General features: G+C 42.1%; 1 pseudogene; it reads right to left on the reverse strand.

Moving 5' to 3' along the window:
• Nucleotides 1–13,295, reverse strand: part of LOC115090101 — an 83,602-nt pseudogene that overhangs the window by 8,983 nt on the left and 61,324 nt on the right.

Genomic DNA, 13,295 nt, shown 5'->3' on the forward strand with positions numbered 1-13,295 from the left:
TAGATGTTATCACATTCTGGGTGCGAAGGTTGTATAATTCGCTGTCCAGCTGTGCTTGATTTCTTTGGTTTTGACTGAGGTGGCTCAGTCAAGGGAGAGATAGCATGGTACTGAAATTTAATCGGTATCCCTCTCTGATTATCTGTAATACCCAAAGATCTGTGGTGATGGTCGACCAGGCTTGTAAGAAGTTGGTTAGTCTGCCTCCAATAAATGTAGGGGTGGTAGCCCAGTCTCCTTCAAAAAAAGGACGTGGGTTTTGGATTGTTTTGCTGTGTTTGCGTTTGAGCTTGTTGGGTCCTGGGATGACCTCTAAACTGCTGGGTTTGTTGCCCTTGTGGGCATTGAACCGGTGTATATGGAGTGGTTCTGTATGATTGATCAGACTTGTTTTGACGTCTCTGGTATGTGGGATGCCGAAACTGCGGTATGTAACGGCGAGAGAAAGAAGTATGCGGTAAGGGATTGGTTAAGGACTGTACCGCTACTGATTGTTCTTTGAATTGCGCTACAGTTTCCTGTAGACTGTCTCCGAATAAGTTGTCCCCTGTACAGGGGAGATTTGCTAACTTTTCGTGTATGTCTTCACAAATAGCACTGGATCTGAGCCATGCTATTCTATGGGCCGCAATGGCGGTTGCAGATGATGTAGAATTTGTTTCAAAAGATTCATAGATCATTCTGAGGAGGTGTTGCGTGGCATCCTCTATATCTTGCAGTGGTTGGGGTGGGGCTGGTGAGGTTTCCCCTGATGGAAATAGGAGTTTTAATTGCTGCATACACTCATACATATATTGGACTATATAAAATTGATGTTGATTTATTCTAGCTGTCAGCATTGCTGACTGGAAGTATTTCTTAGCAAAGTCGTCCAAATATTTATGATCCCTCCCTAGGGGAGTGTTGGAGTGTGTTTTTGTTCTCTTCGCCCTTTGTAGCGCCGACTCCACCACTATAGAGGTGTGCGGCAACTGCGATGGTGAATAGAATTTTGAGTGTCTCATCTTGAATTTTAGATCAATTTTCCTCGATACTGGAGGAATTGCAAAAGGAGTCTCCCAAGATTTTTCTAATAATTACCATCACATCAAGTTTTGGATTCTCTAAGTCGGTTTGGAAGGGAGATCAAAGATTTTTAGGATCCTTAAAGTCTCCGTTCTCGGGTCTGGCACCTTTTGCGTGTCCAGATTTAAAGTTGTTCCCACTTTATCAAGGAATTTGGGGTAGGAAAGGTCCTCGGGGGGGGGGGGGGGGGGGAAAGAGTATGGTTCTTGTGGTTCTTCCGTGGGGTCGGATGGATAACCGGTGGAAATATCAGGGAAGATAGGCTGTGAAACAGGATGCGGAAACCGTTCCGTTAAATCTTGATGTTGTGGGTTTGGAGGTGGAGTAGAATGTCTTGGTGAAGACATAGGTGGGAGGTGAGGCACTGCTGGAGGTAAATTTGGTGGTGCATTCGGTGTCTCCAGATTGGGTAACAGCGGTGGTATTTGTAAATTTTGAATAGAGGCAAATAAACCTGTGAGAGCCGAAGATATCTGAGCAATCGCCTGTTGTATTAAGTCAGGATTGCCTATCCTGGCAAGTCTGGGGGAAGTGGAGGAATGTTCGGTAAACCTTCATCGCCAGGTGGTGGAAGTTGTCAAGGTTCAGATAGGTTACACATTCAGGATGCTGAAGACAGATCCGAATACACTCTAACTGATGAAGATGATGATGAGGAGGAGAGAGACCGTGATGCTTCCTCACTCCATCTCTCTCTCGATGCCATCGTAGAGTGCCTTCCTCTTTTGGGGCCCCTATCCGGGTGAGATGGATATGTGGGAGTAGGAAAACCTTTTGACATAGGTGATAGATTGCCCTCACTAACGTGTTTGGATTTTCTCTTTTATGGTTGCTTGGTATGCTTATGAGAATGTATTGATGAAGGCGTAGAGGAAGGTCTGGGATGTGGTGACGATGGTTCCACTATCTGCCCCTCTTGTGGTTGAGGCTTCTTGGGATACACTTGTGGTATCGGAGTTTGTGGCGCATGGGATGATTTATTCGTCAATTTTTGCTGTTCTTGCGTAGTCTGCGTCAAGATTTGCGTCGAACGCGTCGAGCCGGGAATACCATGCACCTGCTTCGGGTGCTCCGGCGTCAAATGCGTCAGCGTTGTTATGAGTCGTTTCGGTGCTGATTGTGTCGGCGTCTATGAATTTGCTTTGGCGCCAGCATCGAATAAGAAAGTGTCGACGTCTATTTTGTTGACGCCAATTGCGACACATGCTTCGACACTTGTTGGGCCGGCTGAGCCAGTTCTTGCACCCACTGTTTCAGCGGCGCTAAATTTGGCGATTTTGCAGAGTCTAATGTTGGTCTGTGGTCTGTTGGCCTGGTCTGACTCCTACCTGACCGCTCTTTATTTAAAGGCGAGGGTTGGTCATGTTGGCGTCGGTTTTGTTTATGTCTGGGCCTGTTCTCCATAGATGGCCCCACCAAGGCCGCTCGTTTACCCGGGTCGGCCTGTTTGGATACAGGCCCCGGCGACAACTACGCCTCCGAATGGGGGGCATATGAGCCGCTGGTGCCTCGAAGCCTTTCCATTTTTTTAGCCCATTGACGTTGGGCTCTTGGGGAAGTTTTGCCGCAGTGTAAACATTGGTCCTGTTTGTGGTCTGAGCCCAGACACACATAACATAAGCATTGTCCATCCGTCACGGACATTACTTTGCCACAGGTGCAGGGTTTGAACCCTGAAGGATATGGCATGTTTTCTCTGATTTTTTTTTTTTTTTTTTTAAGAAATTTGTAACTTATCTGAGGAGATGAGGTGCTCCATGTGCGATCCCGCGTGCGGAAAAGACAGACTGAGGAGAATCTGTCTTCCTGCGCGGGAACACACATGCAACCTGCAGAGCAAAGCTCTGCACTAAGCTTTGGTAAAGCTCCGCCTCCTGGGCCTTGATAGACAGTTCCATCAACAGCATGGCTAATTCAGCCCTGCTATCGACGAGAAAAATGAGAATACCTTGGATGATTTTGAAAATCAGAAATATCAGGTCAGTAGTTTCAGAGAACTGAGCCACCAAAAAAAAAAAAGTCACCATGTTATAACAGCAACAGTTTAGCATGCCGGAAACTTCTCAAGACTATCAGAGATCACTTTCAATCAAATATGGATGGCAAAGAAAAACTAACCATAGTTTGAAAAAACAAAAACTGGGTAGGGGAAGACTGCAGGGAAATCTGATTCCTCTGTCTAGAATAGAAAGAGGTTAAGAGAGAACATACAGCCCCAATCTGAACTAAAGCATTTTATTTACTTCACATGCCTGGAATTCACTACTTTAATGGTTTTTACTGTACCTAGTTTCCAATGCTGCTGCTTCCTGAAGCATCTCTTTTGTAATAGTCTTGGTACCATAAAAAGTCTTGATCCCTTCCAGCAGCTCTTCCTTTCTCTGGTTAGGGAGACTCTCTACACTGAGCAGAGCCCTTGCACCTGAGCGCACCTGTCTGCGTATGGGATCCTCCAGCAGACGCACCCCTTCCTCGCAGCCAATGGGGGCGCTGAACTCCTCTGCTAGAGTCTGCTTCAGCAGGTTGTCATAGTAGTTGGAGATGGCATGGCAAGAGGTGCAAAGCAGCAGCACATCGTGGGAGTTATGATCCTTCATCTGAATGGGAAAATGCCTCCTGTATTCATGTGGTACAATATTCTTCCTAGTACAGAAACACAACCAGCCACAAAGGCAGTTTCAGATTTTAGACAGGAATATATTTACCACAATTACTATACAGAGTTTTCTAACTGAAGACTAGGACAGATGTGGAGAGAATAGTGCATTTCAATTTTTCACAAGTACCCAGTACCAACTGCATAGAGCACAGCTGTGAATTTGGAAGTGACCTATGCCCATTTTGGTTATGCAGTCCAGTATGGCAGCACACTGAATGAAATCTTAGCTCAGCACACTTCAAACTGTGGGTATCAAACAGTCTCTGCCGGATAGGGGAAATGCATCAAGGAAGCGCTGGAAAATTTCATTAAATTCCCTTCAATACCAATTCAGATGTCAATCTCCAGGGGCAGTTCTACAATGAGGTAGGGTGAGGCAGTAGTCTCAGGCAGCAAAATTTTAGAGCGGCAAAAAGTGCCCCCTAAAACACTTCTCTGGCAGCCGCCTCACCTTGCCACTAGGCAGATTTACTCATCTGACCGTGGGGTTCCCACCTCTAGCGGGTCTGAAGAAGAGCCTCACGGCGGCACATAAAGATGATGTGTCTATGGGGCTCCCACCCCTAGCAGGCCAGAAAAGGCAGGAAAATGACGCTCCTGCGAGGATAAAAAGAAGAGAAAAGGCCCAGTGGGCAAAAAAAAGAGAAGAGGCCCAGCGGGCCACCAGTGGCAAAGGAAGGAGGCTCGGCATGCCACCGGCAAAGTCCAAACCACTGGTCACTAAAGAATTGATAATGTCCAGCAGCTGCCAGAGCATAAGAAATTGAAGCCACCAACTGCCTGCTGAGCTCATCTGTCCTACAGCTGAAAGGGAAAGACAAGTGCAAGTGAGGTAGAGGGAGATTGTGTGTGTTTGTTAGCGAGCATCTGCATGAGTATAAGAGAGTATATTTCGGTGAGAGAGCCCATGTAAGAACCTGAATGAGTGAAAAAACATTATGTGAGAGCATGTGTGAGTGTGTGTGAAAGCATACATATATGTCGGCATCTATATGCATGTGTGTGAAAACATGAGTGTCCATATGAAATATCATATAAAAGCATCTGTGTATGAAAGAGCACGAGTGTGAGCGCATGTGTGAAAAAGCATTATGTATGAGCATCTGTGAAAGATTTTGTGAGAATACATGCGAGAGCACCTGTGTATATATGTGAAAGAGCATATACGAGCGTGTTTGTCTGTGTGAGTGTATGTGAAACACTGTGAAAGAGAGAGAGAGAGAGAGAGAGAGAGAGAAAGAGAATATATATGAACTTGTTTGTGTATATGAGAGGAGAATGGATCCCCTCCCCATCGTCCACACAAATCCATGACAATCTCAGGGTGACTGGAAATCAAAAGTTCCCAGGTATGGAAAATGGTTTGTTTGGGGGTTTGTTTGTTTTTTTTTATTAGTTTTAATTATTGGGTGTTATTTGATGTGTTTGCTATTTTTAAATATTTTATTGATGTTTGGGAAATTGTTTATAATTTTTGTATGAGCTTTAATTAATTCATCAGCTGCTTTTTGAAATAGCTATTCTTTTTATTATTTATTTATTTATTTATTGGTTTTTATATACCGCCGCTCATCAGAGATATCACGTCGGTGTACATAGAACAAGAATCCGCAATTGCGTTGTACATAAAACAATAATAAACATTAATAAAACAACTAAGAAACTTTACATTAAAACGGTTAAATGCATTAACAATAAAGCAGTTTATAAAATATAGATAGATATATAGTGATAATGTTATATGGATTGGTTGTAATATTACAATTTATTATAGAATCGAGGGGAAAAGTAGAGGGGAAAAGGAGGGAGGGGGTAAGAGATTAAGTAGGGGAAGAAGAGAAAAAGGTGTAGGAGGAAGAGATTATATACATGTAAGGCTGTTAAAAACAGCAAATTCTTCGGTTTTATAAATAGCAAGGAGGGAGCTAAGGATGAAAAGGTGGGAAAGAAACTAGAGTTGACTGCTGTAAGAAGGAGGTAGGAGTGAGGGTCGGGGAGGAAGGGTGTCGTCTTCAGTGTCTAAACTTAAAGGATAAAAGATAGAGGAGGTAGAGAGGGGAGGGTAAATAGGGCTGAGAAGGAACATGTGAAGGTCATGAGTAGGCTTTAGTGAAGAGCCATGTCTTGAGCTTTTGCTTAAAGGTTTTTGGGGACAGTTCAAGACGTAAATCAGTAGGCATGGAATTCCATAGCATGGGGCCCGCTAGGGATATGGCACGAGCTTTGGTGGATGCGTATTTGAAAAGTTTAGGTGAGGGGGTTTGCAGGGTGGCTATGTATGGTTTTCTAGTAGGCCTGTTAGAGTTATTGAATTGAAAGGGGTTGGAGGGCCAGTTCATTTCTGGGTTGTGAAGGGATTTGTGGATAAGTGATAATATCTTGTATTGTATACGATAGTGGATGGGGAGCATATTAGTATGCTCTTACTATTATGATGCTTTATATTCCTTGTTTTTATTGATTTGAAGAGTGTTATTTCTATTTTTCCATTTTTGCATTGCATACAGACTGGCTTGTTGTTTCCAATTCAGTTTTTTGTCTACATGTTTCTGTTTATTGTCTCTTTATTCTGCATTTAATGAAGATATGTCTGTATTTTGCATATGAAACTGAAGTGAGGTATTCTGCTAGTGTGTAATTTCTCTATAGGAATCTATAGCAACCTGACTTGTTCTGTTTTCATAACAGGAGTTGTATTGGTTTAGTGCCTGGTGTAATATTTGCAGTGTTGCCTTTTCATAGTTAGGGTTTTTACTGTTTGAGTGCTTGGCTGTTAGTATTCTTTTAGTATGGGAGGTTTGCTATATTGGAATTGTAATTCAGTTTACTCTGGGCTTTCTGAGGGCAAAGCCCCCATTCAACACGCATTACAATAGACCTAACACCATATGCACTCTTAAGTGTGTTTATTGTAGAGTTATAATACTTTTATAGCAAAAGACTATTTTCAATGTTCTTTTTCATGTAAAACTAGTTATTATAAATGCAGAATTTAATTGTGTGCGGTGAGGGTGGGGAGGGAGGGTGGGCACAAAGCTGTAAAGTTTGCCCATTGTTCTGGTCTGGCAGGCTGGCATCTGGAATCACCCCTGCAGAAGCAACACAGCACTGCAGGGCTGGAGATGGTCTTCTATCTAACACCCACCCCCACCCCCCACCTTAGATTGAGCCTGCAGGTTCTGGAGCCAGTAGGATTTCCTTTTGGAGAACATCATGGTGACAACATAGGAAATGGAGACACAAGCTGACAGACAGGAACTGCATATAGGTAGGGTTGGAGACAAGGCTGGAACCAAAGGTAAGAGCTGAATACAGGCAGGACTGGAGGCACCAGCTAGTCAAGGACCAGGCTAGGGCTGGAGACATGCAAGGACTGGATACCAGACTGAAAACAGAGGCAAAGCAGGCTGGAACACAGGCAAGGCAGGCTTGCCTGGAACAGAGACAAGGCAAGATAGGACTAGAATAGGTAACAATAAATAAGAAGGCCCAAAGGCTGCAAAGGCAGGACAAGAAGACCCGAGAGGCCCAGAAGGGCGCAGAGCAAGGGAAAAAAGGATAAGGTAGGCCACAAGGCAAGGCAGAGAAACAAAACAAGGATGGCCAGATCAAGGAGCCAAGGTGACTTAATGAAGAGGCAAGGAGGGAATGGACAGGATGGGTTAAGTAGGACTGGAACTGCCATGTCATGTGATCAGTGAGGAGGTGACTAGAGCAGCTGTGAGTGAGGCTCACTGATGACCTCTGCTGGCAGAGAGGCTATGTAGCAGGCAGAACCTATGGTGCCTTAATGCCCTTGCACCGGTCCGCAGACTGTGCCACACACAGACCCCCAACAATCACCCATCTACCACTTATCCTGGGGAAAAAGTGGGAGGCACGTCTTAAGGTTATCAGGCATGTGGCAGGGTTGCCAGCTTCCTATAAATATTATCACTGATACCTGTCACTCCTCTGTGAACTCTGACCTCTGCTTCAGCATTTATTTTATTTATTTATTTATTTAAAGCTTTTTTATACCAGTATTCATCGAAACATCATATCGGTTTACATGTAACGTGTAACAGAAAGGAAATACATTAAACAGGGTGAATGCTGAACTTGGAAGGGTATACAGAGGACAGTTAACAAAAGTTGTTAGAGTCAAATATTGCATATCTTAAAACTGGAAAAAAGCTATAACATTGCAGTTAGTATTTACAATTAGTTAGTTAACGAGTAGTTAACAAGCTGTGTTGGAGAATAAAAATTGCATATCATAAATAAGGAATAAGCCATGACATTGGAGTTAGTTTTTACCATTAGATTGGGCAGATAAGAGTTATGGGAAAGGGGGGAGGAAGGGGAGGAGGTATGGATAAATGAGGTTAATCCGGGAAGGCTTTTCTAAAAAGCCAAGTTTTAAGCTTTGTTTTGAATTTTTGCATACTTGTTTCCAGTCGCAGGTCTGATGGCATGGAGTTCCAAAGTGTGGGACCTGCTATAGAGAAGGCACGCGTTTTGGTGGAAGTTAGACGATAGGTCTTGTGAGGTGGGATTTGGAGGGTGCCTTTAGAAGCATATAGGTGAATGTGATTGCTAGTCCAGCTAATGTTGTTGTGTATGGATTTGTGTATAATGAATAAGTTCTTGTAGAGGATGCGGGCGGAAACTGGTAGCCAATGTAGATCCTTAAGGATTGGAGTTATGTGGTCAGTTCTACGCGTGTTAGTTAGTATCCTGGCTGCAGCATTTTGGAGTATTTGTAGGGGTTTAATGTAAGTCGCAGGGAGTCCCAGGAGGATTGCATTGCAGTAGTCAATTTTTGTAAGGATGGTAGCTTGAAGGATGGTGCGAAAGTCATTGAGGTGTAGGAGGGGTTTAAGTTTCTTAAGGGTGTGGAGTTTGAAGAATGAATCCTTTATCGTGGCGTTGATGAATTTTTTAAAATTCATTTGGCTGTCAATGGTGACTCCGAGGCTATGAGCTTGTGGTTGGAGGGAAATTGCGTGTGCATGCTGAATCCTGTCTTTAGATCCTTGGTGGTGTTATGCTGTGAAATGATGATGAGTTCTGTTTTAGCAGTGTTCAGAGCAAGGTGTAGGCTGGTGAGGAGGTGGTTTGAGCTGAGGCAGTTCTCCCATGTTTTTATGGCTTTGTCTAGTGATTCTTGGACAGGAATGAGAATTTGGACATCGTCTGTGTAGAGGAAATGTGGGAGCTCTAGGTCGGTGAGTAGTAAGATGTTAAATAGTGTGGATGAGAGTGCGGATCCTTGGAGGACCCCTTGGGTGAGTAGGGTGGGTGTGGATTCGGAGTTTTCAATTTTGACCACATAGCGCCTTATCCTTAAGGTAGGAGGTAAACCAGAGGAGGGCGGAGGCAGTGATACCGATTTCAGAAAGGCGTCTTATTAGGGTGTCGTGGTTGACGGTATCAAAGGCAGTAGAGATGTCAAGTAGGGCTAGTATGTAAGAGCGGCCACGGTCCATTTTTTTTAGCAAGGTATCGTAAGAGAAAGCTGTAGGGTTTCGGTGCTCAGGAATTTACGGAATCCGAATTGGCTGGGTGCAAGTATGTTGTGGGTTTCGAGGTAAGTTGTGAGTTGGACGTTGACCACTTTTTCTATGACTTTAGCGAGGAGGGGGAGGTTGGATATTGGTTGGTAGTTGGCAAGGTCTGAGGTGTCAAGGTTAGATTTTTTTTAGGATGGGTTTGACTACTGCAAGTTTTAGGGAATCGGGAACTATGCCAGAGGTGAGTGAGCAGTTGATTATTTGCGCTAAGGGTTTAGAGATGATATCTGGGATGTCTAGCAGTGCTTTGGTGGGTATGGTGTCAAGGGGGTGTGAGGATGGCTTGAGTTTTTTTAGTATTACTGAAAGGGCCCAACTAAAACAGACACCCCCTTTTGCCCTTCTTGATGACTTAACCTCTACTATGCCTTAGAGATGGAGGGAGCATCATCTCATCCCTCGCCTCAGGCAACAGATTGCCTTGAGCCTCTCCCGATCGCCTTCCTGTTCAGTTATTTCCACTGTTAATGAATGCAAGTTTAAAATACTATAGACCGAGGGTGAACAGATAAATGCAGCATTCTTTTCCCTGTGCTACCTAGGATGCCTATGGCGGATCACGGGTTCTGAATGCGAGCATGGACTTTGTCTTGCCATAGTGCCCTCTGGCACCTGCTCCTCCGGCTCATGTGGACGCTTGTGTCCTCTCAACGAGCTCCATGTCCCGGCTGCCTTTGTTCACACAGTGCTTCCATGAGTCACGGCTCAGAGTACTGCACTTAAGAGGGAGGTCACAGACAGATGGAAGGACATGACCAACATTCAAGGTGCTTTCTTATCTAAAGAACACCTAAAAAATGTGTACAATATATAACTGAATAACTAAAACAAATAGAAAATTAAAAGATTGGATAGATCAATTAATCTTTCCCTGCTGGCGAGTAAATTTATTTATTTATAAAACTGTTTTAACCTGCCCAACAACAGGTTTACAGTGGCTTACAATAATGATAAATAGAAATACATATTTAGAAAGTATAACACAATATGAATTAAAAAAAAAAAAAGTAAAAACAGTAATAGAAAGGAAAAAAATGGCCCAAATTACTAGAAAGTCTTAAGCACTTTCTTAAAAAGGCTCATGGATGATATTGGACATATGGGCTCAGATAGCCAATTCTATAGACTTGGACCTGACTGAGAATGCTCGTTTATCATGATCTTGAGTCTAGCAATTTTAACCGTAGGCACTTCCAACAGATTTTTGTCCATTGATCATAGTTGGCATGACAGTTTATATATTCTGAGTGTGGATGCAAGCCAAGAAGTTAAATCATTATTTAGCAGTTTATAAATCATGTTCAAAACTTTTTATATTTAGACCTCCAGGCTACGGGAAGCCAATGCAGTTTGATGAGTACAGGAGTTCTAGGATCTTTCCGTTTTGTACCAGTTAAAAGTCTTGCTGCAACATTTTGTATTATTTGTAAGGGTCACGTGGCAGAGAGCAGAAGTCTGAGATAGAGAGAGTTCCAATAGCCCAAGGAAATAAATATTAGTGCTTGCAGTACAGAGTGAAAGTCAGGTCCTTAAGAAAAGGTTTCCAATTGTTTGAGGAGGTGTAATTTATTGAAAGATGACTTCACCCCTCTGGCAATATGTTCATTCATACTCCGAGTACAATCCATAGCAATACCCAGATTTCTAACTAACTGTTTTATAGGTAATTAACAATCCGACAGTATGAGAGAAGTTGGAAGAGGCTTTTTATGCCTGAGAGCAAAATGATTTCTGTTTTGGAAAGGTTTAATTGTAATCTATGATGCATTAACTATTGTTTAACTGAATGAATGCTGAGAGATGCTAAATTCATAGTATTTAACCAAGATTAAGTAAATGGTATAAAAAACTGGATATCGTCAGTGTATATATATTATAGTTGATGCCTAGACATGAAAGCAATTTGCATAATGAGGCTAAATAAATGTTAAACAAAACAGGTGAAAGGGCTGACCCTTGTGGAATCCCTGAAATGATTCTGTACTTAGTTGAGCATGCTGAACTGACCCTGATATAAATAGGTGTGGTCTGTTAGAAAGGTATGAACCATTTTAACCCTATTCCGGAAATACCTATTGCAGATAGGAGTGTTAAGTGGAGAGGATGTTTGGTATCGAAGCTGCTGTTATGTCATGAAAAATCAATATATAATCTATGATAGCATCAAAGGCATGCAAGAATGTCAAAAGAAGATAAGAGTAAGGTCTCCCTTTCTGAAGCCATGTTGTCTTGTGTCAAGGATATCATTTTGTTCTAGGAAATTTGCGAGCTGATGCAGGACCACCGATTCGATGAGGTTCAAAAGGAAGGGCAAATTAAAGATCGGGCGATAGTTGGGGATTTTTTTGGGCTAGGCGAAATAACACCATGTTTTTGCAGATATGGGTACTCCCCAAATGATAAAGAGAGGTTTACGAGGCACAGTTTAGTTATCAACTGAATCTAGAGTTAGGGTTAGCATGTTTTAGTATTACAATAGGACATGAATTTAATGGGCAGACCAAATTTTTTTATTTTGGATATGACTATATATTGTATTTGGAGTGACAGGCATGGAAGTATCCCATACTGTAGTGGGGGTACATCGGAAGGTAACAGGCATAGATGTGAACAACAATCAAGTTTTTCCTACTATTTTCTGAAAAGAAAATACCTACCTGATTACAGAAGTCTGTTGAGGCTGGCATATTAGTGGCCAATTGTTTTTTTCAGTAAATGTTGAGAAAAGGCAACACAGGTATACTGGTCTGTCAAGCGGGTTTTAGATTCTCTGTGCCAACTGATTTATCCTGACTTCTAACCTCCAATAAAAGTAATGGGGCTCTGTTCTAATCTCCATGAAAGCTCACCGGATGTATGATTCCTGCTTGCTGCATACGACACACAGGTTCTCCTTGACTGTAAGATAATAATCCACCTGTGACTCTGGTCGCCCCGATGGTTCGAAGTTTAGCTTCACAATGAATGGATCATTGCTCACCAATTCTAGCAAGAGAGAGAAACATAAAAGAAACCAAAACAACTATTTAGTATGCAATATGGCTTTTCAGATGATATTTGATCTTTGGGAGGCTTAGAATTTGAAATGTGCTGACTTTTCTCTTCGTCTTGGGAAGTATAAAAGGGGCAAGTTCTTCAGTTTTATGGTCATTCTGAGCAAGTAACATAACTAAATCCAAACTCTGCTACTAGCAGAGGTCTGGGACTTCAAACATAAATCTTCAAACATAAACCCAATCATAAAAAACTAAAATAAAATTTGGAAAGCAGGACCCCATATGTTTGCCCCAAATACATACATTAGTCATGTGGCATACCTCCTATTCCCTTGTCCACATACCACTGGGCTTTCTTGCGATCACAAGTACAAAGAGGCTGGTCATCTGGAGCATGCAGAAAGCAGTTGTCATAGAGGGGAGATTTTCTGTTAAACAGAGAATATCATCATTACATCTAGAATGTATTCTAGATTCAGTTGATAACTAAACTGTGCCTGTAATGAACAAGGGGGGGGGGGGATTTTCCTCGATTATGTTTTTGGCAGTTAATGAATAGTGGCTAATAAATGGATGGTTATGCTAATGTGTGTCTTCTGCTTTCTCTGAATAATCTTCCACAGTATGCAAAGGTTTGTTGGATCCAGATTTATAAAGGTGAATATTTTGCTATAACATTTATTGCAAAACCAATTTAACAAATACAAGTGCTTTTGTTATCTTTATAAATTGTTTAGTTGAACAATTACCTAATGAGAGTAAGGAGTGAGATTTAGTTGAATGTTATTGTTTTATTATTCTGCAATTATGCACTGAATTATGAATTTTTTGGAATTGTTAATAAATTGTATTTAATTTGTATTTATGCACTGTATTATAATATGCAGCATTTAAAACTTATTTATGGATTATACTTAACATGATGTAAACTGCTTTGGGCAATCCTATGGGAGTGTAAAATTAGAAATGATCTAGACTAGTGATTCTCAAGTCAATCCTTGGGACATACCCAGTCAGGTT

The sequence above is a fragment of the Rhinatrema bivittatum genome, chromosome 4, assembly GCF_901001135.1.
Source record: "Rhinatrema bivittatum chromosome 4, aRhiBiv1.1, whole genome shotgun sequence".
Taxonomy (NCBI): Eukaryota; Metazoa; Chordata; class Amphibia; order Gymnophiona; family Rhinatrematidae; genus Rhinatrema; species Rhinatrema bivittatum.